Source organism: Anomalospiza imberbis, unplaced genomic scaffold, assembly GCF_031753505.1.
Source record: "Anomalospiza imberbis isolate Cuckoo-Finch-1a 21T00152 unplaced genomic scaffold, ASM3175350v1 scaffold_1014, whole genome shotgun sequence".
Classification (NCBI taxonomy): domain Eukaryota; kingdom Metazoa; phylum Chordata; class Aves; order Passeriformes; family Viduidae; genus Anomalospiza; species Anomalospiza imberbis.
Genome location: NW_027099404.1, coordinates 12,840 through 35,728, shown reverse-complemented (window position 1 = coordinate 35,728; position 22,889 = coordinate 12,840). Strand labels below are relative to the sequence as shown.

Sequence of the window (22,889 nt, the reverse complement as noted above, 5' to 3'; positions counted from 1 at the left end):
TGCCCAAGCAATAGAGGGCCAGTGTTACCTGCTGGGGCCTTTTATACCTGCCCCCATTGTGACACGTCCCCCATGATGTCACAGCTGCCATAGCGCATCACAACCCAGCCAACTGGATTCTTTGTCCCCACCCCAGCTAAGCCACTCATAGTGGCCCTGGTGTACTGGTTAAGGCTGCTTTTGAGTGAACCTTTTTCAAAGAACTTCCCTTGGTCTTTCTTTTGTCTTCTTAACCAGCTGCCTCCATTGGCAGTCTCATAGATATCCATGTTGGAAGGCACCCTTGCGATCATTGAGTCTAAGCCTTGACTCCACACTGGTTGAGTTACCCTTAAATCTCTGCATCATCGAGGTTGAAAAAGTCCCTGAAGATCATACAGTTCAACTGCAAACTTAACACTGCCTACTCCACCAACCAGTCAGGTCCCCAGATGCCACATGCGCATGACTTCTAAACCTTTCTGAGGGTGGTGACTCAGCCATTGCCCTAGGCAGCCTGTTCCCAAGACTGATACCCTTTTTGTTGAAGGAATATTTCCTAGAGATCCAAAATCTAAATCTCCTGTGGCACAGCTTGAGATAATTTCCTCTGGTGATACTGTTTGTTCCCTGGGCTAATATAATAAACCCCACTTAGCTAAAACCTCCCTTCAGGGACCATCTGCATCTGTCAGGTGCAGATGTTTGAGCTTTGAAACCAGCTTCTCCCAAAGGAGAGAAAGGTGCTGCTTTTACACTGTGGTTCCTGTGATCCAATGGCAAAGGGACGAAATGGGTTCTCGGTGGTCAGAAGTTTCAGGCTGACAGGAAACGTTTCCACGTGAGGATAACCTTTCTGCCAAGTACATCAGCCGAGAAAATCCATACCCTTCCAAGCAGAAGGAAAAATCATAACTCTTCTTGTAGAAAATATGAAAGTTTGGAGTGAAAGTCAGTGCTGGAATGTGCCAGGATATCCATGTGCATTTTATTAACCTGCAGGGCCATACTGTGAAGATGGGATCCTGGAAACCAAGAAATGCCCTCTTGCTCTGGAACTTTTCCATGGCACTGGCAGCACAAGTGAGAGCCCTTCCCCAGCCTTTGCCTTCAGCAAGGCCCCACTTTGGGCAAAGCCTGAATTCCCCAGCTCTCTTGCTAATGACCCCAGGTTTGCCAAGGCTGTTTGGTGTCAGCCCAGGCAAGAGCAGAAAGAAGCCCTCGCCTGGCTTCATAGACCCCTGAAATGAACAAAGACGAGGAGTGTGCAGAGGTGAGACCATCAGCACTGCACAGCAGCTTCTCTCAGCTGTAAATCACAGAAATTTCAAACACTGAAGTTATGGTTTGGGGTTTGTGTTGTGTTTTGCTTGGAGCCTCTTCTCCCACAGGAAAACCTGTGGCATTTTCCGTGTTGCACACCTGGATTTGAATGGTCCACTCTCGGTGCTGCCTAGATCAAACTCAAAATTGTTCCTTTGCCCCTCTCTTTCCTCTGTTATGAAATGTCATTTCAAGGGGTTGATGGGTAACACCATTTCTCTTTTCTCATCTTGTGCTCAGCAACTGGGAGAGCCGCCGTTCCCCCTCCCCTGCTCCAGCTTGACCCTAAAAGGTTTCTGCAGTAGGGTAACTTGGTCATGTTGCCAGTGGCTCAGCTGCCAGCACCAGTGGCAGTGCCCAAATCTCGTTCCACCACTGCAGGAGCTCTCCACCCCCCCCATCTTGTCCAGATCTGCAGCTCATTTAAATGTTGAGGTTTTTATCTAGCTACCTGAATAAATAAACCTATGGCAAAGGGAGCATGAGGCTGTAATTTAGGGATCAAACAGCAGGTAGGGACAGGACTGGTTGAAGGTAACCTAACTAAGATAATCTAACTACAGGTGTTGGGGAAAGAGGCAGTTGTAACAGACATCCTGTTTGGCTGTGTGTTATGCCACTTCCATTAGTTACGGGATCTGATTCATTTGGGAAGAAGGTGGGTTTTTGTTTGTTTGTTTGTTTGTTTGTTTGTTTGTTTTTATTGACAAGATTAATTGTGGGAGGTCCCCCCGGGATGCCATGGAAAATCACACAGGTATGAGGAACCCTTGCCTTCTCCTTACAGAGGAAGGCCTGTCCATCATATGATGTACCCTCCCCAGGTTTTGTCAGTCAACAGTTGTTCCATTCCCCTGTTCTGGAAAATTCCCTGTTCTCATCATCCCCGTTGGTTCCCTCTGTAAAACCACTCCTTCCCTTTTCTCTCACTGGCTCAGCTTATGTCACCCCCATCCCTGGTCGTTCCTTCAATCTATTCCCCATTGGAGAGTTTGTACCCTAAACAGGCCTATCCTTCCCCAGTTATATATCCTAGCCCCTCCTCTTTTGGGGGCTCTGAGTCTGCTACCCTTCTGAGGGGTTGTCTCCCTGCTCCTCTCCCCTCTTCCTTGCCCTTTGCCTCATCCTCCAATAAACCCTCGAGGATTACAGTCGCCTGAATATCCTCCTGTCTATCGGTGGATCTGTCTTTATCTATCTGGGCACCTGTGGATCAGCCAACAGTGGGCCACCCTGTGGGACCCGATCTCAGGGAAGCCTACAATTAATTATAAGAGTGAACAGGTCCCACATCCTGTAGATCGTGCGGCTGTACAAACAGGAGCGTGGTTACTGAATCCAAGGGCTCTGAGTCACATCTGCCTCTAATCACTCCCATAGGCATTCTTTTGTATGTTCTGCTATGCGTTAGGGTTGCCTACCATGTGCCAATTGATTCCTTACTTTGTGCTAAGCATACAGTCACGTGCTAGTCATTAACTGTCCCATATGTTGAACTCATGATGTATATGCTTAAATATTGTATCTCCTGGTCTGCCAATCCTCCTTTATGTAATACCACACATATGTTGAAGACCTTCAGACTTTAAACTTCCTGCTCATTAGTTTTTGTATAATTTGTCAGTTACTTTTTGGAGCTCCTCCTTATTTCAGTTGTGCAACAACTGTAATTAAAGCTGTTGAGGCATAATAAGTGCTTTAGCCTATGGTAATACAATGAGTTTGAGAGGGGATGGAAAGAGTTATTCAAAACAACCAGCATAGTAATGTCAATCACAAACCCTATGTGGAGTTGAAGTTATGTTAGACCACCGAAGTTTTGCAATACTTAAAACTTCATAACTGACTCAGAAAATGTCACTCTGGCAAACCAAATGTAGCTGGGAGGAGGCTGATTTCCTATAATCTTTCTGATGAGAAGTTCACAGGTCAGAAATGAGAAAATGGAAAGAAGTGTGTGTCACTCTCAAAATCCCAACCTGCAGAATTTTAGAATGAAGACTTTAAAGAATCCAGGGATGCACTGGATTTTTAATTTCTATAGGAAGATGGGCTTCTTTTGGTATGACTACTTTACACAGCACACTCTAAGATTTACCAGAAACAAGTAGACTTGAGCATACTTGTGTGCAAAACAAAAGGTCCTCCAGACATATTTCTACTGTATGTTTGAGATGGATACAGAATTTCATCCTTTGTACCTGTAGTCCCAATGTAACACAGTTTTAGGTTCTACTATATGAATGCCCACCATCAGCATAGTCTTAGAAAGACTGTGGAATTCAGACCAGCCTCCTTTCATACATTGTTCATTGCAGGAACTACTGGCCTGGGGGGAAATAGCTGTACCCTCACTGGCTTTTATCTTCCAAGCCCCAAAAGAAGCAGCTGAAAGTCCTGTTGCATGTAGATAAGAAAAGGCAAGTGAAGAGGCTGGGAGTAAGATCTGGGTAAAAGGCGTCTCTCCTAGGAAAAACTAGTGCTTATGCACAGTATGTTGTCTACCAGGAAGCAAAGCCAGTAGAATGAGAGGCAAATACCCTTGAGTAAGAGCTTGTTGAACGCCTGGCCTGGGCTATCCTAGCAGCTGCTCTCTACATGCCTCCTGCCTGGGCAAAGCCAGGCACAAGAGAGATTTCTTTCCCACTTGGCAGTCTTGAAACTCCCAATTTCCTGAGCACAGATTCGTCCTGCAAAATAAAGCCTAGGGCTGCAGCTGGGCAGACACAAGCACTGCTGGTGTACCAGTGTCTGCAAACCACCGCACTAGTGGGCTCTGGGAGTGTCTGGCTGGGGTTATTGCCCCTAATATGGGCTCCTTACCTGGTGTGCAATGCCAATTCACACACAGAGGAGAGGAATCTCTATTTTTTTATTCTAGTTTGTGCAAAGTAAGGAGTTAGGTGGTAACCCACAAAATGCTAGATGCCTAATCACCAACACTTTACATTATTTATACGTTTTTTCAAACAAAAGTATCAGTATTTGTGGCTCCTTCTGTGCGGCCACTGGGTGTTGAGACGCCGGCTAGCAGTTCCCCGGTGCGGCCGGGAGGTGCCATGGGAGTGGCTGCCCCTGGGTTTCTGCCGAGGTTCCCAGGTGACGGTGCGTGCAGTGGCACGGGTAGCGCTTACACTGAAGTACCATGCGGATCTGAGGTGAAGGGACAAAGGAGAGGACACGTGTGGCATCCAAGGAGATTTTATTCCACGAACCACTCAGGGACAAGTGTCAGAAAAAATGGAGTCTGGCTTTAACTTATAAAGGGTGTGGGTGTGAAGGGGTGGCAACATGGAACAACCAATGAGGGTACCTCCCATTACATCATGGGTCACAACCAATGGGGAAAAGATTAGGGTGGGGAGAAGCCTTAGGGACTAATCAACTCTTAGAACACGGGTGACTGACAGTGAACTCTTGAGAACAAAATGGGGGTGGATGCACTGACGGGGAGGTGGGCAGCACAACTTGGATTGACAGAGCTATTTACGGGTAAAAGGGGAGGAACAGGGAGATTTGACACTTTGAGGGACAGTCAAGTGGTGGGAAACTTAGGAGTAAACCACCTGGGAGAAACCATTGTGAGGGGAAGAAATAGGGGGTACTCGGAACATACCAACTGAAACTACCTAACATTGAACTCCTAACTCTTATAAGAAAACACTGCAAAATCCTTTAAAAACACACACTACCACAAGGATTCATTGGCTAGAAGTTGCATAGTTCTCCCATTAATTAGTATTATAGCTTCTTAGCTCAGTTTGGTCAGAGCATGGTGCTGATAACACCAAGGTTGTAGGCTCAATCCCCATATGGGTCATTATCTTGAGAATTGGACCTCTTGATCCTTGTGGGACCCTTCCAATTCTGAATATTCTGTAATTCTACTGGTTAAGTGATTCTCTCACTTAGGTTAATTACTCCACATGTTCAGTCTCCTCCTCCTCTTGAGTCAGTGGGTTTCTAGACTTTGTGGACAGTGAGTCAGTGTTTTCACTCTCTCCCTCCAAAACCACTTTTCACCCAGTTGGCACTTTCGACTGATGAGTTGCCCCTGTTTATTCCTCCTTCTGGCCCTATCTTGGGCGTTCTGCCAAGCATCCTTGTGGTCTGTTAGTTCAGTATTCCATTGTGACTGGTTTCAATACGTATATAATCCTAAATTCCTTTTTTCCTATTCTTTCTGTTATAAATGAAAAATGATCCAGCCAAATTAAAAAAAAAAAAAAAAAAAAATTTATTTTAGCAATAGAGATCTAACTTAGCCAGCCACACGGAGAAGGACAGTGCCGAGCCCGGGACCGGCGCTGAGTGCAAGACACAGAGATCAGCCTCAGCAGATCACCTCAGCTTGTACCACCATCCTGGTACAAGCGATTTTTATAGGGAAAATTTTGCCTGAGGCCAGGATTTCGGCATTCAGTCCTTTGTTTCATTCAAAGTCCCATAAGTTGATGAGATTTCCTTCTCGGCGACAAGGTAGAGAAATTCAAAGTCTGGTGTCATGGAAACTCTTGATGAAATTTACGGGAACAGAGTATTCACATGTATCGGCCCGGGGGGGGGGGATGTTCCTGATGATGATCAGTGCCTGAGTGTCTCCATATCGCTTCAGATATGTCCATGTGCCCGAGAGCGTTGTCCAGACGCTTCTTGAACTGTGTCAGGCTTGGTGCTGTGACCACTTCCCTGGGGAGCCTGTTCCAGTGCCCAGCCACCCTCTGGGGGAAGAATTTTATTCCAATACCCAACCTAACAACTGATACAACTCCAAGCCAGTCCCTCGGGTCATGTCACCAGAGAAAAGACATCAGTACCTGTCCCTACTCTTCCCTTCACGAGGAAATTGTAGACACTGATGAGGTCTCCCCTCAGTCTCCTCCAGGCTGGACAGACCAAGTGACCTCAGCCACTCCTTGTATGGCTTCTCCTCAAGGACCTTTGCCATCTTGGTTGCCCTCCTTTGGACACTCTTTACCAGCTTAATATTTTTCTTATATTGTGGTATCATGTCATGGCAGCGCTGGGTCTGCCTGTGTCTCCAGCAGCATTTTACAAGGGTCCCCCCTCTCAGTGGCAGCGTTGAGGGTTTTTTCAGTCTGTGCCTCACCTGAGATGCCAAGTGTCCTGCAACCATGGCTTCGGCTGCAGAATGTTGTCGGAAGCCTGTGAAGAGACAGGTGCAGTCCCCAGCCAGCATTGCTGCACAGGCTTACCCACATCCCCTCAGCTCCGTGCTGGTCATCCTGACCACACCTGAGCTTGCTGCCCAGGATCCACTCTTTCTTGTGGTGCTTTATTATTATTTTTTCCAGGACAGGGGACACCATAAAACCACTCTTGTGCAGTCAAAATTGAAGAAAACAACAGGATCTGTCCAGCAACCCCCACACAAAATTCTGGATCTAATCTGGCCATCTGATTCCATACAGTGATATTAATATTTAATTTAACCACTGCTGTCTTTAGCTCATCTTCTTCATTCCAGATTTATCCCTCTCCATTGTTCTGTGTAAGCTGTTGTCTCTGTTGGAGTTTATTTAAGCAAGCTGTCCAGCACTGTCCCTGAGCTCAGCACTTAGGCTCTAGTGTTTGTAAAGCATGTGTGTTAGCAGTGCTAGATTACATGATCCCAAGCCTTGGCTCATGGTTTTGATTCATCTGAAATTAAATGATGAGTGTACCAATAATGTCAGAGTGTGTTCTGCTGCTGTTCCTTAGTGCATCGTACCTGCTTAGATATTTATTGTATGGGTTTCCTGGCTGAGTTGAGTCAGGCATTATTCTCAGGGCTCTTGCCAAGCCAGTTTGTTCCGTTATCCAAGCGGCTTCCAGCTTCTTATTTACACCTTTTGCATTACTGTTGTGATTTAGTGGAATACTATCTGCTATTTCATGCTGTAAAATAAAACTGTTTCTTCCCATGGCAGGCTTCTAGCAGTTTCCACTCAACTTCTACCATCAGGAGCTGATTACATTATTGCATTGCTTTGTTGTTCCTGGAAAAAAAAAAGTAATCGGTTTCTATATTGTAGCTGAATTAATATATCTGCCTGCTAGGACTTCTAATAGTGCTGGAATTGTGGAAGGTGAGAGTAGGGAGAAACAGTATGGAAAGACAATCAGCAGAACAAAAGGACATGCAGATATGACCAAGAAAGAGACAATGAGATAGAGAGAAGAAAAAAGGAGTGAATGGCCCAGCCTCTTACCCTCCTAAGAAGCCCTGTTAAGAGAAGGTTTTGTATGCCAAGCTACAGGGTTTTTTATTTCTTTCTCTCATCCTGCCTTTCCACTACTGTCCCTTCTTTGTGGAAATCAGTTGCTGCCTTTACTTTCAGGGTGGTCTGATCCCTACATATCTAATTACTCTCTGAAAAATCTATTTCATACATTTCAGACCTAAAGGAAATATTTTGGGCCAGAAACTTAGCCTCAGTTCCCAGCTGTGCCTGTGTTACATACATACCATAAGGCCTACATACCCCTGCTAGCCCTTTTTCCTGGTAATTTTGCAATGATGAAAGCTGTGCAATACTCATCCAATATTGGTGAAGCTTTATCGGTACTGAAAGGTACTTCTTATTTATAGATACACCCTCTGCCGTTTCCACGTGGAAAGGGATTCAGGAAGTGTAAGACACCAGTATTACAATGGCCAGGTTGGAAGCTATTTGATGTTGCTTCTTCCTGGGCTGGCATTTTCCTCTGCACACTTGGCACCACCCTAGGGGCCCAAGTCATGCTGGCCACGCATCTCACAGACACAAATGATGCTAGCCCCAGAGCAGAATGCCCCTCAGGGTGGCACGGGGCTGGCTGCATGTCCCCGGCCAGCTGTGCCTGGGCAGCTGCTTCAGCCATGAGGGATACAGAGCTGCCAGAGCCCACGGCTCTCTGCTGGGCCGCACACCTGAGCTCCCAGCTCCAGCTGGCAGGGCCTCAGCGCCCACCCTGTGCCCTCCCGCCCTGACGGCCATGCCAGGCCCCACTTGCTGCACTGATGGTGGCACTCCTGGCCCCCAGTGCTCTCCAAGGGCTTCTCCTGGGGCACCTTCCTGCAGCCTTTCAGACCCTGCACAAAACCCAGCAGAGACCTGCGGAGGGGCTGCTTACCAGGGCCTGGAGGGGCAGCACCGGGGCAATGGCTTCCCACTGACAGAGGGCGGGGTTAGGCTGGAGATGTGGAAGAAATTGTGGCCTCTGAGGCTGGTGACACCCTGGGCCACACTGCCCATGGAAGCTGTGGCTGCCCAATCCTTGGCGGTGTTCCGGGTCGAGTTGGATGGGGCTTGGAGCAATGTGGCCTGGTGGAAGGTGTCCCTGCCCTTGGCAGCAGGGTTGCAACAAGACAATTTCTACGGACCCTTCCAAGCAGAGCCATTCTGTGATTCTAGGATCAGAGGGGCTGGGGGCACCTGGGTTTAATTGCTGGGTCTGCCTGTCACTTGACAGTCCTTCCCCTCCATCCAGAAAGTTCCACTGAGGGCACCAAGTGATAGGCTGGACAGTGGGGTCCCCTCCCCTCGCCTCTCTCTATTTGTGCTTGTTCCTGCCCATTCTCCCTGGTGCCCCTCCTCTCTACCTCCCCGTGGTCAGTGAGAAGACCACTCTCCTGTTCCCTCCCTCATTTAAGTGTTGCTGCACAGCTCAGTTCAGTGCTCTTCTTGGTAGTTATTCCCTGGGCTAAGGACCTCCCTGGAGCATTCAAATAAACCTGGACTGTGAACCCCAGCAGGAGTCAGCTCCTTTCTCCTGCTATCCTCACCAAAGTCTCTCCAGTGGTCTAGGGCAAAACCCAAAGCCACTCTCCTAACCCCCCGGGGCACTGGAAGGTGGCCCCTGCTGTCTGCAGTGCCAAGGCAAGCTGGGAAGTGTCCGAGCACTCAGCTGGAGGGGGCATGGCAACAGCCCAGATTGCCAGCATGTGGCATTTGCCAATACTATAGGTCTGGCTGAGATCAAGAAAGGCTGGCATGCTCCAGATTCTGCAAATCTGCATTTTATAGGAACAACAGCACAGCAGTTTCTTGCTTGCTAGTCATACATATTTATGTATTAAATTACTGTTTTGTATTAAATACAATATGTGTATATCTTTTATAAATATGTAATAAAAATCTTGCCTCTGATAAATGCAGTAACTACAAAGTATTAATGTGTCACAACAGCCACAAATGACTGACATAATAGTGACATTATATATGTGATATTTCTCTTTATAAAATAATATGATAATTTATAAGCTATCACAATAATATGTATTTATTAAAACACATCTGTTGATAAAAATATTTGTAGTTCTAAATACACACTGTAGTTACATATATGTATATGTATCTGTTTATGTATCCCATTCATTCCTGTCTTTGTCACGGCACTAAAAGCTGCTTCTCTGCCACCAGCTGCAAGGCCCATGAGCACATGCATTCAAAGGAGGGCAGCAAGGCTGGTGAAGGGCTGGGAACACATGCCCTATGAGGAACAGAGCTGGAGTTGTTTAGCCTGGAGAGATGGAGACTGAAAGACAACCTTATCACTCTCCACAACTATGTGAAAGGTGGTTGTAGTCAGGTGGGGGTTGGCCTCTCTCTCCAGGCAGCAACTGACAGAATGAGAGGACACAGTCTTAAGCTGTGCCAAGGGAAATTTAAGTTGGATGTCAGGAAAAAGTTTTTTACTGAAAGAATGATAACGTACTGGAATTGTCTGCCTTGGGGAGGTGGTAGAGTAACCATCCCTGGATATGTTTAAAAAAAGATTGGATATGGAACTCAGTGTCACGGTATAGTTGAGGTGGTGTTGGGGCATGGGTTGGACTCGATCTTAAATGTCTCTTCCAACCTAGTGATTTTGTGATTCTCTAATTCCATGACTCTATGTGCCCCGCTAACAGTGGCCATAGGCCAGCACTCTTGCCAGGCGATGGCGCAGATCAAGGCAGGCTTGCATCGCCTAGGAGTGGGCGGCCAGATCCTGCACCAGGCCGTGGAAGAGGTTGGGTGGCTTAACCCTTTGGACATCTGGGGGCAACCGGATCCCCTCTGGAAGCCTCTGGTTGCCCACTGTAAAATGCTCCAGGTGTTTCTCTTCCAGAGATAAGCGCAGCTGCTCCAGAGCATTCAACAGCTGAAGCAGAAAATGTCCCCTGTGCCACTGCAGCACTGGTGCAGTGTTCAGCAGGCGCGTGACGTTGGTCTTGATGGAATGGATGGAAAAGTCCTTGCGCGCAAGAACACAGGCAAGGAGCTGCAGGCATTTAAGGTGTGAGTTGTCCTGGGGGGCCCGCCTGGCCACATGCCTGAAGAACTTTTGCCACGGCGTAGGTCTCAGGCCACATTGTGCTTGGGCTGTGGGCCCCTCGATGTCGGTTGCTGATAAAGATGTCTGAGGCATGTTGCCGCACCCCGAACAGCACCTTAACGTGGAAGCTTTCTTGGCTGTTGGTCAGCCTGAGATGGCAGGAGTGTTTGGAGGGCAGCACCACTAAATGCCAACTGCGTGACTGGGGCAAAAGCTGCCAGCTTGCTTCCACCAGTGCACAGAGCCAGTGGACAGTTTTCTTCACACTGAGGTAGGAGCTGGTGCACAGCATGTCTAGGAGGTTGGGCTGCCGAGTCCTCCTAATTACGTCAGGGTGGTGCTGGAAGCACAGCATGTTCATACCCTGGTAATCCCTCGGGCAGCTGCACTCCAGCTCTACACAGACACAGAAGTTCCTGCCAGGCTTGTGCTGGTCAGTGTCACGCTCCAGGTGGAAGATGTGGCCTAGGGGAGGAGTCAGGGGTACAAGCACCTGGTACACAACTTCCTCCTCATGGGCATTCCAACCTTCAAAGGCACTGCCAAAACCAATGGCTTGTTGCAGCACCAGCTGGAAAGTCCCACTCAAGGCATGCCCGAGGACAGTTGTGAAATTGTCTATCAGGGCCATTGTGCTATTGCAGCCTGTCTGCAGGTCCTGTACAGGCCCCTGTGTGTGCTCCTCTAGAAACCATCTCTGATCATATACTCATGTCTCAGCCTCTTCCTCCTTCTCCTTCTCCTTCTCCTTCTCCTTCTCCTTCTCCTTCTCCTTCTCCTTCTCCTTCTCCTTCTCCTTCTCCTTCTCCTTCTCCTTCAGGGCCATTGTGCTGTTGCAGCCTGTCTGCAGGCCCTGTACAGGCCCCTGTGTAGGCCCCTGTGTGTGCTCCTCTAGAAGCCATCTCACATTATATATGCATGTCTCGTCCTCTTCCTCTTTCTCCTTCTCCTTCAGGGCCATTGTGCTGTTGCAGCCTGTCTGCAGGTCCTGTACAGGCCCCTGTGTGTGCTCCTCTAGAAACCATCTCAGATCATATACTCATGTCTCAGCCTCTTCCTCCTTCTCCTTCTCCTTCAGGGCCATTGTGCTGTTGCAGCCTGTCTGCAGGTCCTGGACAGGCCCCTGTGTGTGCTCCTCTAGAAGCCATCTCACATTATATACGCATGTCTCAGCCTCTTCCTCCGTCTCCTTCTCCTTCAGGGCCATTGTGCTGTTGCCGCCTGTCTGCAGGTCCTGTACAGGCTCCTGTGTGTGCTCCTCTAGAAGCCATCTCACATCATATACGCATGTCTCGGCCTCTTCCTCCTTCTCCTTCTCCTTCAGGGCCATTGTGCTGTTGCAGCCTGTCTGCAGGTCCTGGACAGGCTCCTGTGTGTGCTCCTCTAGAAGCCATCTCTGATCATATATGCATGTCTCGTCCACTTCCTGCTTCTCCTTTTCCTTCTCGCCACTGATCTCTGCCCCACAATTTCTTTTGCTCCACATAAACCATACGGCCAAGAGAAGAACCAAGAGGTCAGCAAATTCCCAGACCTGCCAGGGCTGCAAGGCAGACCAGGGCAGGTCTCTCCAGTATGTGCCACTCTGTATCAGTGCAAGCTGCTCCACCTCCTGCTCCAGCCGAATCCTCTCCTCTTCCAGGATCGTAGCACGCAGCTCCATTTGCAGATGCGTCACCTCATCCAAAACATCACCCACGGGCTGTGGGTGCTGGATTGCACATAGCGAGAGCAAGAACCACAATGACCGGAAATCCATGGTCTGCAGGAGGATGGAGAGAAGGCCTTGAGGGGAGTGGGGAGGGAGGCAGCTGGCAGTGAGAAGACAATTTCTACGGACCCTTCCAAGCAGAGCCATTCTGTGATTCTAGGATCAGAGGGGCTGGGGGCACCTGGGTTTAATTGCTGGGTCTGCCTGTCACTTGACAGTCCTTCCCCTCCATCCAGAAAGTTCCACTGAGGGCACCAAGTGATAGGCTGGACAGTGGGGTCCCCTCCCCTCGCCTCTCTCTATTTGTGCTTGTTCCTGCCCATTCTCCCTGGTGCCCCTCCTCTCTACCTCCCCGTGGTCAGTGAGAAGACCACTCTCCTGTTCCCTCCCTCATTTAAGTGTTGCTGCACAGCTCAGTTCAGTGCTCTTCTTGGTAGTTATTCCCTGGGCTAAGGACCTCCCTGGAGCATTCAAATAAACCTGGACTGTGAACCCCAGCAGGAGTCAGCTCCTTTCTCCTGCTATCCTCACCAAAGTCTCTCCAGTGGTCTAGGGCAAAACCCAAAGCCACTCTCCTAACCCCCCGGGGCACTGGAAGGTGGCCCCTGCTGTCTGCAGTGCCAAGGCAAGCTGGGAAGTGTCCGAGCACTCAGCTGGAGGGGGCATGGCAACAGCCCAGATTGCCAGCATGTGGCATTTACCAATACTATAGGTCTGGCTGAGATCAAGAAAGGCTGGCATGCTCCAGATTCTGCAAATCTGCATTTTATAGGAACAACAGCACAGCAGTTTCTTGCTTGCTAGTCATACATATTTATGTATTAAATTATTGTTTTGTATTAAATACAATATGTGTATATCTTTTATAAATATGTAATAAAAATCTTGCCTCTGATAAATGCAGTAACTACAAAGTATTAATGTGTCACAACAGCCACAAATGACTGACATAATAGTGACATTATATATGTGATATTTCTCTTTATAAAATAATATGATAATTTATAAGCTATCACAATAATATGTATTTATTAAAACACATCTGTTGATAAAAATATTTGTAGTTCTAAATACACACTGTAGTTACATATATGTATATGTATCACATATATGTATATGTATCTGTTTATGTATCCCATTCATTCCTGTCTTTGTCACGGCACTAAAAGCTGCTTCTCTGCCACCAGCTGCAAGGCCCATGAGCACATGCATTCAAAGGAGGGCAGCAAGGCTGGTGAAGGGCTGGGAACACATGCCCTATGAGGAACAGAGCTGGAGTTGTTTAGCCTGGAGAGATGGAGACTGAAAGACAACCTTATCACTCTCCACAACTATGTGAAAGGTGGTTGTACTCAGGTGGGGGTTGGCCTCTCTCTCCAGGCAGCAACTGACAGAATGAGAGGACACAGTCTTAAGCTGTGCCAAGGGAAATTTGAGTTGGATGTCAGGAAAAAGTTTTTTACTGAAAGAATGATAACGTACTGGAATTGTCTGCCTTGGGGAGGTGGTAGAGTAACCATCCCTGGATATGTTTAAAAAAAGATTGGATATGGAACTCAGTGTCACGGTATAGTTGAGGTGGTGTTGGGGCATGGGTTGGACTCGATCTTAAATGTCTCTTCCAACCTAGTGATTTTGTGATTCTCTAATTCCATGACTCTATGTGCCCCGCTAACAGTGGCCATAGGCCAGCACTCTTGCCAGGCGATGGCGCAGATCAAGGCAGGCTTGCATCACCTAGGAGTGGGCGGCCAGATCCTGCACCAGGCCGTGGAAGAGGTTGGGTGGCTTAACCCTTTGGACATCTGGGGGCAACCGGATCCCCTCTGGAAGCCTCTGGTTGCCCACTGTAAAATGCTCCAGGTGTTTCTCTTCCAGAGATAAGCGCAGCTGCTCCAGAGCATTCAACAGCTGAAGCAGAAAATGTCCCCTGTGCCACTGCAGCACTGGTGCAGTGTTCAGCAGGCGCGTGACGTTGGTCTTGATGGAATGGATGGAAAAGTCCTTGCGCGCAAGAACACAGGCAAGGAGCTGCAGGCATTTAAGGTGTGAGTTGTCCTGGGGGGCCCGCCTGGCCACATGCCTGAAGAACTTTTGCCACGGCGTAGGTCTCAGGCCACATTGTGCTTGGGCTGTGGGCCCCTCGATGTCGGTTGCTGATAAAGATGTCTGAGGCATGTTGCCGCACCCCGAACAGCACCTTAACGTGGAAGCTTTCTTGGCTGTTGGTCAGCCTGAGATGGCAGGAGTGTTTGGAGGGCAGCACCACTAAATGCCAACTGCGTGACTGGGGCAAAAGCTGCCAGCTTGCTTCCACCAGTGCACAGAGCCAGTGGACAGTTTTCTTCACACTGAGGTAGGAGCTGGTGCACAGCATGTCTAGGAGGTTGGGCTGCCGAGTCCTCCTAATTACGTCAGGGTGGTGCTGGAAGCACAGCATGTTCATACCCTGGTAATCCCTCGGGCAGCTGCACTCCAGCTCTACACAGACACAGAAGTTCCTGCCAGGCTTGTGCTGGTCAGTGTCACGCTCCAGGTGGAAGATGTGGCCTAGGGGAGGAGTCAGGGGTACAAGCACCTGGTACACAACTTCCTCCTCATGGGCATTCCAACCTTCAAAGGCACTGCCAAAACCAATGGCTTGTTGCAGCACCAGCTGGAAAGTCCCACTCAAGGCATGCCCGAGGACAGTTGTGAAATTGTCTATCAGGGCCATTGTGCTATTGCAGCCTGTCTGCAGGTCCTGTACAGGCCCCTGTGTGTGCTCCTCTAGAAACCATCTCTGATCATATACTCATGTCTCAGCCTCTTCCTCCTTCTCCTTCTCCTTCTCCTTCTCCTTCTCCTTCTCCTTCTCCTTCTCCTTCTCCTTCTCCTTCTCCTTCTCCTTCTCCTTCTCCTTCTCCTTCAGGGCCATTGTGCTGTTGCAGCCTGTCTGCAGGCCCTGTACAGGCCCCTGTGTAGGCCCCTGTGTGTGCTCCTCTAGAAGCCATCTCACATTATATATGCATGTCTCGTCCTCTTCCTCTTTCTCCTTCTTCTTCAGGGCCATTGTGCTGTTGCAGCCTGTCTGCAGGTCCTGTACAGGCCCCTGTGTGTGCTCCTCTAGAAACCATCTCAGATCATATACTCATGTCTCAGCCTCTTCCTCCTTCTCCTTCTCCTTCAGGGCCATTGTGCTGTTGCAGCCTGTCTGCAGGCCCTGTACAGGCCCCTGTGTGTGCTCCTCTAGAAGCCATCTCACATTATATACGCATGTCTCAGCCTCTTCCTCCGTCTCCTTCTCCTTCAGGGCCATTGTGCTGTTGCCGCCTGTCTGCAGGTCCTGTACAGGCTCCTGTGTGTGCTCCTCTAGAAGCCATCTCACATCATATACGCATGTCTCGGCCTCTTCCTCCTTCTCCTTCTCCTTCAGGGCCATTGTGCTGTTGCAGCCTGTCTGCAGGTCCTGGACAGGCTCCTGTGTGTGCTCCTCTAGAAGCCATCTCTGATCATATATGCATGTCTCGTCCACTTCCTGCTTCTCCTTTTCCTTCTCGCCACTGATCTCTGCCCCACAATTTCTTTTGCTCCACATAAACCATACGGCCAAGAGAAGAACCAAGAGGTCAGCAAATTCCCAGACCTGCCAGGGCTGCAAGGCAGACCAGGGCAGGTCTCTCCAGTATGTGCCACTCTGTATCAGTGCAAGCTGCTCCACCTCCTGCTCCAGCCGAATCCTCTCCTCTTCCAGGATCGTAGCACGCAGCTCCATTTGCAGATGCGTCACCTCATCCAAAACATCACCCACGGGCTGTGGGTACTGGATTGCACATAGCGAGAGCAAGAACCACAATGACCGGAAATCCATGGTCTGCAGGAGGATGGAGAGAAGGCCTTGAGGGGAGTGGGGAGGGAGGCAGCTGGCAGTGAGAAGACAATTTCTACGGACCCTTCCAAGCAGAGCCATTCTGTGATTCTAGGATCAGAGGGGCTGGGGGCACCTGGGTTTAATTGCTGGGTCTGCCTGTCACTTGACAGTCCTTCCCCTCCATCCAGAAAGTTCCACTGAGGGCACCAAGTGATAGGCTGGACAGTGGGGTCCCCTCCCCTCGCCTCTCTCTATTTGTGCTTGTTCCTGCCCATTCTCCCTGGTGCCCCTCCTCTCTACCTCCCCGTGGTCAGTGAGAAGACCACTCTCCTGTTCCCTCCCTCATTTAAGTGTTGCTGCACAGCTCAGTTCAGTGCTCTTCTTGGTAGTTATTCCCTGGGCTAAGGACCTCCCTGGAGCATTCAAATAAACCTGGACTGTGAACCCCAGCAGGAGTCAGCTCCTTTCTCCTGCTATCCTCACCAAAGTCTCTCCAGTGGTCTAGGGCAAAACCCAAAGCCACTCTCCTAACCCCCCGGGGCACTGGAAGGTGGCCCCTGCTGTCTGCAGTGCCAAGGCAAGCTGGGAAGTGTCCGAGCACTCAGCTGGAGGGGGCATGGCAACAGCCCAGATTGCCAGCATGTGGCATTTACCAATACTATAGGTCTGGCTGAGATCAAGAAAGGCTGGCATGCTCCAGATTCTGCAAATCTGCATTTTATAGGAACAACAGCACAGCAGTTTCTTGCTTGCTAGTCATACATATTTATGTATTAAATTACTGTTTTGTATTAAATACAATATGTGTATATCTTTTATAAATATGTAATAAAAATCTTGCCTCTGATAAATGCAGTAACTACAAAGTATTAATGTGTCACAACAGCCACAAATGACTGACATAATAGTGACATTATATATGTGATATTTCTCTTTATAAAATAATATGATAATTTATAAGCTATCACAATAATATGTATTTATTAAAACACATCTGTTGATAAAAATATTTGTAGTTCTAAATACACACTGTAGTTACATATATGTATATGTATCTGTTTATGTATCCCATTCATTCCTGTCTTTGTCACGGCACTAAAAGCTGCTTCTCTGCCACCAGCTGCAAGGCCCATGAGCACATGCATTCAAAGGAGGGCAGCAAGGCTGGTGAAGGGCTGGGAACACATGCCCTATGAGGAACAGAGCTGGAGTTGTTTAGCCTGGAGAGATGGAGACTGAAAGACAACCTTATCACTCTCCACAACTATGTGAAAGGTGGTTGTAGTCAGGTGGGGGTTGGCCTCTCTCTCCAGGCAGCAACTGACAGAATGAGAGGACACAGTCTTAAGCTGTGCCAAGGGAAATTTAAGTTGGATGTCAGGAAAAAGTTTTTTACTGAAAGAATGATAACGTACTGGAATTGTCTGCCTTGGGGAGGTGGTAGAGTAACCATCCCTGGATATGTTTAAAAAAAGATTGGATATGGAACTCAGTGTCACGGTATAGTTGAGGTGGTGTTGGGGCATGGGTTGGACTCGATCTTAAATGTCTCTTCCAACCTAGTGATTTTGTGATTCTCTAATTCCATGACTCTATGTGCCCCGCTAACAGTGGCCATAGGCCAGCACTCTTGCCAGGCGATGGCGCAGATCAAGGCAGGCTTGCATCGCCTAGGAGTGGGCGGCCAGATCCTGCACCAGGCCGTGGAAGAGGTTGGGTGGCTTAACCCTTTGGACATCTGGGGGCAACCGGATCCCCTCTGGAAGCCTCTGGTTGCCCACTGTAAAATGCTCCAGGTGTTTCTCTTCCAGAGATAAGCGCAGCTGCTCCAGAGCATTCAACAGCTGAAGCAGAAAATGTCCCCTGTGCCACTGCAGCACTGGTGCAGTGTTCAGCAGGCGCGTGACGTTGGTCTTGATGGAATGGATGGAAAAGTCCTTGCGCGCAAGAACACAGGCAAGGAGCTGCAGGCATTTAAGGTGTGAGTTGTCCTGGGGGGCCCGCCTGGCCACATGCCTGAAGAACTTTTGCCACGGCGTAGGTCTCAGGCCACATTGTGCTTGGGGTGTGGGCCCCTCGATGTCGGTTGCTGATAAAGATGTCTGAGGCATGTTGCCGCACCCCGAACAGCACCTTAACGTGGAAGCTTTCTTGTCTGTTGGTCAGCCTGAGATGGCAGGAGCGTTTGGAGGGCAGCACCACTAAATGCCAACTGCGTGACTGGGGCAAAAGCTGCCAGCTTGCTTCCACCAGTGCACAGAGCCAGTGGACAGTTTTCTTCACACTGAGGTAGGAGCTGGTGCACAGCATGTCTAGGAGGTTGGGCTGCCGAGTCCTCCTAATTACGTCAGGGTGGTGCTGGAAGCACAGCATGTTCATACCCTGGTAATCCCTCGGGCAGCTGCACTCCAGCTCTACACAGACACAGAAGTTCCTGCCAGGCTTGTGCTGGTCAGTGTCACGCTCCAGGTGGAAGATGTGGCCTAGGGGAGGAGTCAGGGGTACAAGCACCTGGTACACAACTTCCTCCTCACGGGCATTCCAACCTTCAAAGGCACTGCCAAAACCAATGGCTTGTTGCAGCACCAGCTGGAAAGTCCCACTCAAGGCATGCCCGAGGACAGTTGTGAAATTGTCTATCAGGGCCATTGTGCTATTGCAGCCTGTCTGCAGGTCCTGTACAGGCCCCTGTGTGTGCTCCTCTAGAAACCATCTCTGATCATATACTCATGTCTCAGCCTCTTCCTCCTTCTCCTTCTCCTTCTCCTTCAGGGCCATTGTGCTGTTGCAGCCTGTCTGCAGGCCCTGTACAGGCCCCTGTGTAGGCCCCTGTGTGTGCTCCTCTAGAAGCCATCTCACATTATATATGCATGTCTCGTCCTCTTCCTCTTTCTCCTTCTTCTTCAGGGCCATTGTGCTGTTGCAGCCTGTCTGCAGGCCCTGTACAGGCCCCTGTGTGTGCTCCTCTAGAAACCATCTCAGATCATATACTCATGTCTCAGCCTCTTCCTCCTTCTCCTTCTCCTTCAGGGCCATTGTGCTGTTGCAGCCTGTCTGCAGGTCCTGTACAGGCCCCTGTGTGTGCTCCTCTAGAAGCCATCTCACATTATATACGCATATCTCAGCCTCTTCCTCCGTCTCCTTCTCCTTCAGGGCCATTGTGCTGTTGCAGCCTGTCTGCAGGTCCTGGACAGGCCCCTGTGTGTACTCCTCTAGAAGCCATCTCACATTATATACGCATGTCTCAGCCTCTTCCTCCGTCTCCTTCTCCTTCAGGGCCATTGTGCTGTTGCCGCCTGTCTGCAGGTCCTGTACAGGCTCCTGTGTGTGCTCCTCTAGAAGCCATCTCACATCATATACGCATGTCTGGGCCTCTTCCTCCTTCTCCTTCTCCTTCAGGGCCATTGTGCTGTTGCAGCCTGTCTGCAGGCCCTGTACAGGCCCCTGTGTGTGCTCCTCTAGAAGCCATCTCTGATCATATATGCATGTCTCGTCCTCTTCCTGCATCTCCTTTTCCTTCTCGCCACTGATCTCTGCCCCACAATTTCTTTTGCTCCACATAAACCATACGGCCAAGAGAAGAACCAAGAGGTCAGCAAATTCCCAGACCTGCCAGGGCTGCAAGGCAGACCAGGGCAGGTCTCTCCAGCATGTGCCACTCTGTATCAGTGCAAGCTGCTCCACCTCCTGCTCCAGCCGAATCCTCTCCTCTTCCAGGATCGTAGCACGCAGCTCCATTTGCAGATGCGTCACCTCATCCAAAACATCACCCACGGGCTGTGGGTGCTGGATTGCACATAGCGAGAGCAAGAACCACAATGACCGGAAATCCATGGTCTGCAGGAGGATGGAGAGAAGGCCTTGAGGGGAGTGGGGAGGGAGGCAGCTGGCAGTGGGGGCAGCAGGGACAGGAATCCCAGTGATCTGAGGGCAGGAAGAAGAGGGCCCCAGACAGCTGGAGGAAGGAAGGCCAGTCCCACTGCCCCAGCAGCAGCAGCACTGTACTATGGCCAAGGCTCTGCCATGAGGGGTTGTCCCTCCATGCAGAGGGAGAACCCAGCCTCGGGTGCAGAATTTCTGCCCCGGCCCTTGTCCCCAGCACGGTCTCCCTGCCACGTGTGTACTCACCGCTTGCCCAAGCAATAGAGGGCCAGTGTTACCTGCTGGGGCCTTTTATACCTGCCCCCATTGTGACACGTCCCCCATGATGTCACAGCTGCCATAGCGCATCACAACCCAGCCAACTGGATTCTTTGTCCCCACCCCAGCTAAGCCACTCATAGTGGCCCTGGTGTACTGGTTAAGGCTGCTTTTGAGTGAACCTTTTTCAAAGAACTTCCCTTGGTCTTTCTTTTGTCTTCTTAACCAGCTGCCTCCATTGGCAGTCTCATAGATATCCATGTTGGAAGGCACCCTTGCGATCATTGAGTCTAAGCCTTGACTCCACACTGGTTGAGTTACCCTTAAATCTCTGCATCATCGAGGTTGAAAAAGTCCCTGAAGATCATACAGTTCAACTGCAAACTTAACACTGCCTACTCCACCAACCAGTCAGGTCCCCAGATGCCACATGCGCATGACTTCTAAACCTTTCTGAGGGTGGTGACTCAGCCATTGCCCTAGGCAGCCTGTTCCCAAGACTGATACCCTTTTTGTTGAAGGAATATTTCCTAGAGATCCAAAATCTAAATCTCCTGTGGCACAGCTTGAGATAATTTCCTCTGGTGATACTGTTTGTTCCCTGGGCTAATATAATAAACCCCACTTAGCTAAAACCTCCCTTCAGGGACCATCTGCATCTGTCAGGTGCAGATGTTTGAGCTTTGAAACCAGCTTCTCCCAAAGGAGAGAAAGGTGCTGCTTTTACACTGTGGTTCCTGTGATCCAATGGCAAAGGGACGAAATGGGTTCTCGGTGGTCAGAAGTTTCAGGCTGACAGGAAACGTTTCCACGTGAGGATAACCTTTCTGCCAAGTACATCAGCCGAGAAAATCCATACCCTTCCAAGCAGAAGGAAAAATCATAACTCTTCTTGTAGAAAATATGAAAGTTTGGAGTGAAAGTCAGTGCTGGAATGTGCCAGGATATCCATGTGCATTTTATTAACCTGCAGGGCCATACTGTGAAGATGGGATCCTGGAAACCAAGAAATGCCCTCTTGCTCTGGAACTTTTCCATGGCACTGGCAGCACAAGTGAGAGCCCTTCCCCAGCCTTTGCCTTCAGCAAGGCCCCACTTTGGGCAAAGCCTGAATTCCCCAGCTCTCTTGCTAATGACCCCAGGTTTGCCAAGGCTGTTTGGTGTCAGCCCAGGCAAGAGCAGAAAGAAGCCCTCGCCTGGCTTCATAGACCCCTGAAATGAACAAAGACGAGGAGTGTGCAGAGGTGAGACCATCAGCACTGCACAGCAGCTTCTCTCAGCTGTAAATCACAGAAATTTCAAACACTGAAGTTATGGTTTGGGGTTTGTGTTGTGTTTTGCTTGGAGCCTCTTCTCCCACAGGAAAACCTGTGGCATTTTCCGTGTTGCACACCTGGATTTGAATGGTCCACTCTCGGTGCTGCCTAGATCAAACTCAAAATTGTTCCTTTGCCCCTCTCTTTCCTCTGTTATGAAATGTCATTTCAAGGGGTTGATGGGTAACACCATTTCTCTTTTCTCATCTTGTGCTCAGCAACTGGGAGAGCCGCCGTTCCCCCTCCCCTGCTCCAGCTTGACCCTAAAAGGTTTCTGCAGTAGGGTAACTTGGTCATGTTGCCAGTGGCTCAGCTGCCAGCACCAGTGGCAGTGCCCAAATCTCGTTCCACCACTGCAGGAGCTCTCCACCCCCCCCATCTTGTCCAGATCTGCAGCTCATTTAAATGTTGAGGTTTTTATCTAGCTACCTGAATAAATAAACCTATGGCAAAGGGAGCATGAGGCTGTAATTTAGGGATCAAACAGCAGGTAGGGACAGGACTGGTTGAAGGTAACCTAACTAAGATAATCTAACTACAGGTGTTGGGGAAAGAGGCAGTTGTAACAGACATCCTGTTTGGCTGTGTGTTATGCCACTTCCATTAGTTACGGGATCTGATTCATTTGGGAAGAAGGTGGGTTTTTGTTTGTTTGTTTGTTTGTTTGTTTGTTTGTTTTTATTGACAAGATTAATTGTGGGAGGTCCCCCCGGGATGCCATGGAAAATCACACAGGTATGAGGAACCCTTGCCTTCTCCTTACAGAGGAAGGCCTGTCCATCATATGATGTACCCTCCCCAGGTTTTGTCAGTCAACAGTTGTTCCATTCCCCTGTTCTGGAAAATTCCCTGTTCTCATCATCCCCGTTGGTTCCCTCTGTAAAACCACTCCTTCCCTTTTCTCTCACTGGCTCAGCTTATGTCACCCCCATCCCTGGTCGTTCCTTCAATCTATTCCCCATTGGAGAGTTTGTACCCTAAACAGGCCTATCCTTCCCCAGTTATATATCCTAGCCCCTCCTCTTTTGGGGGCTCTGAGTCTGCTACCCTTCTGAGGGGTTGTCTCCCTGCTCCTCTCCCCTCTTCCTTGCCCTTTGCCTCATCCTCCAATAAACCCTCGAGGATTACAGTCGCCTGAATATCCTCCTGTCTATCGGTGGATCTGTCTTTATCTATCTGGGCACCTGTGGATCAGCCAACAGTGGGCCACCCTGTGGGACCCGATCTCAGGGAAGCCTACAATTAATTATAAGAGTGAACAGGTCCC

The 22,889-nt window shown here is 49.4% G+C and overlaps 3 long non-coding RNA genes across 3 annotated transcripts; 2 read left to right on the top strand and 1 right to left on the bottom strand.

The window, feature by feature from the left end:
* Positions 1 to 107: 107 nt before the first annotated feature.
* LOC137465683 (uncharacterized) lies at positions 108 to 1,777 on the top strand. Its single transcript, XR_010994754.1, has 2 exons — positions 108 to 167; positions 1,543 to 1,777. It is a non-coding gene; the product is annotated as an uncharacterized lncRNA (long non-coding RNA).
* Positions 1,778 to 6,588: 4,811 nt separating this feature from the next.
* On the bottom strand, positions 6,589 to 20,348 carry LOC137465685 (uncharacterized). The gene is made up of 2 exons (XR_010994756.1): positions 20,295 to 20,348; positions 6,589 to 7,301 (listed from the first exon to the last, which is right to left on the bottom strand). It is a non-coding gene; the product is annotated as an uncharacterized lncRNA (long non-coding RNA).
* Positions 20,349 to 20,405: 57 nt separating this feature from the next.
* On the top strand, positions 20,406 to 22,075 carry LOC137465684 (uncharacterized). The gene is made up of 2 exons (XR_010994755.1): positions 20,406 to 20,465; positions 21,841 to 22,075. It is a non-coding gene; the product is annotated as an uncharacterized lncRNA (long non-coding RNA).
* Positions 22,076 to 22,889: the final 814 nt, after the last annotated feature.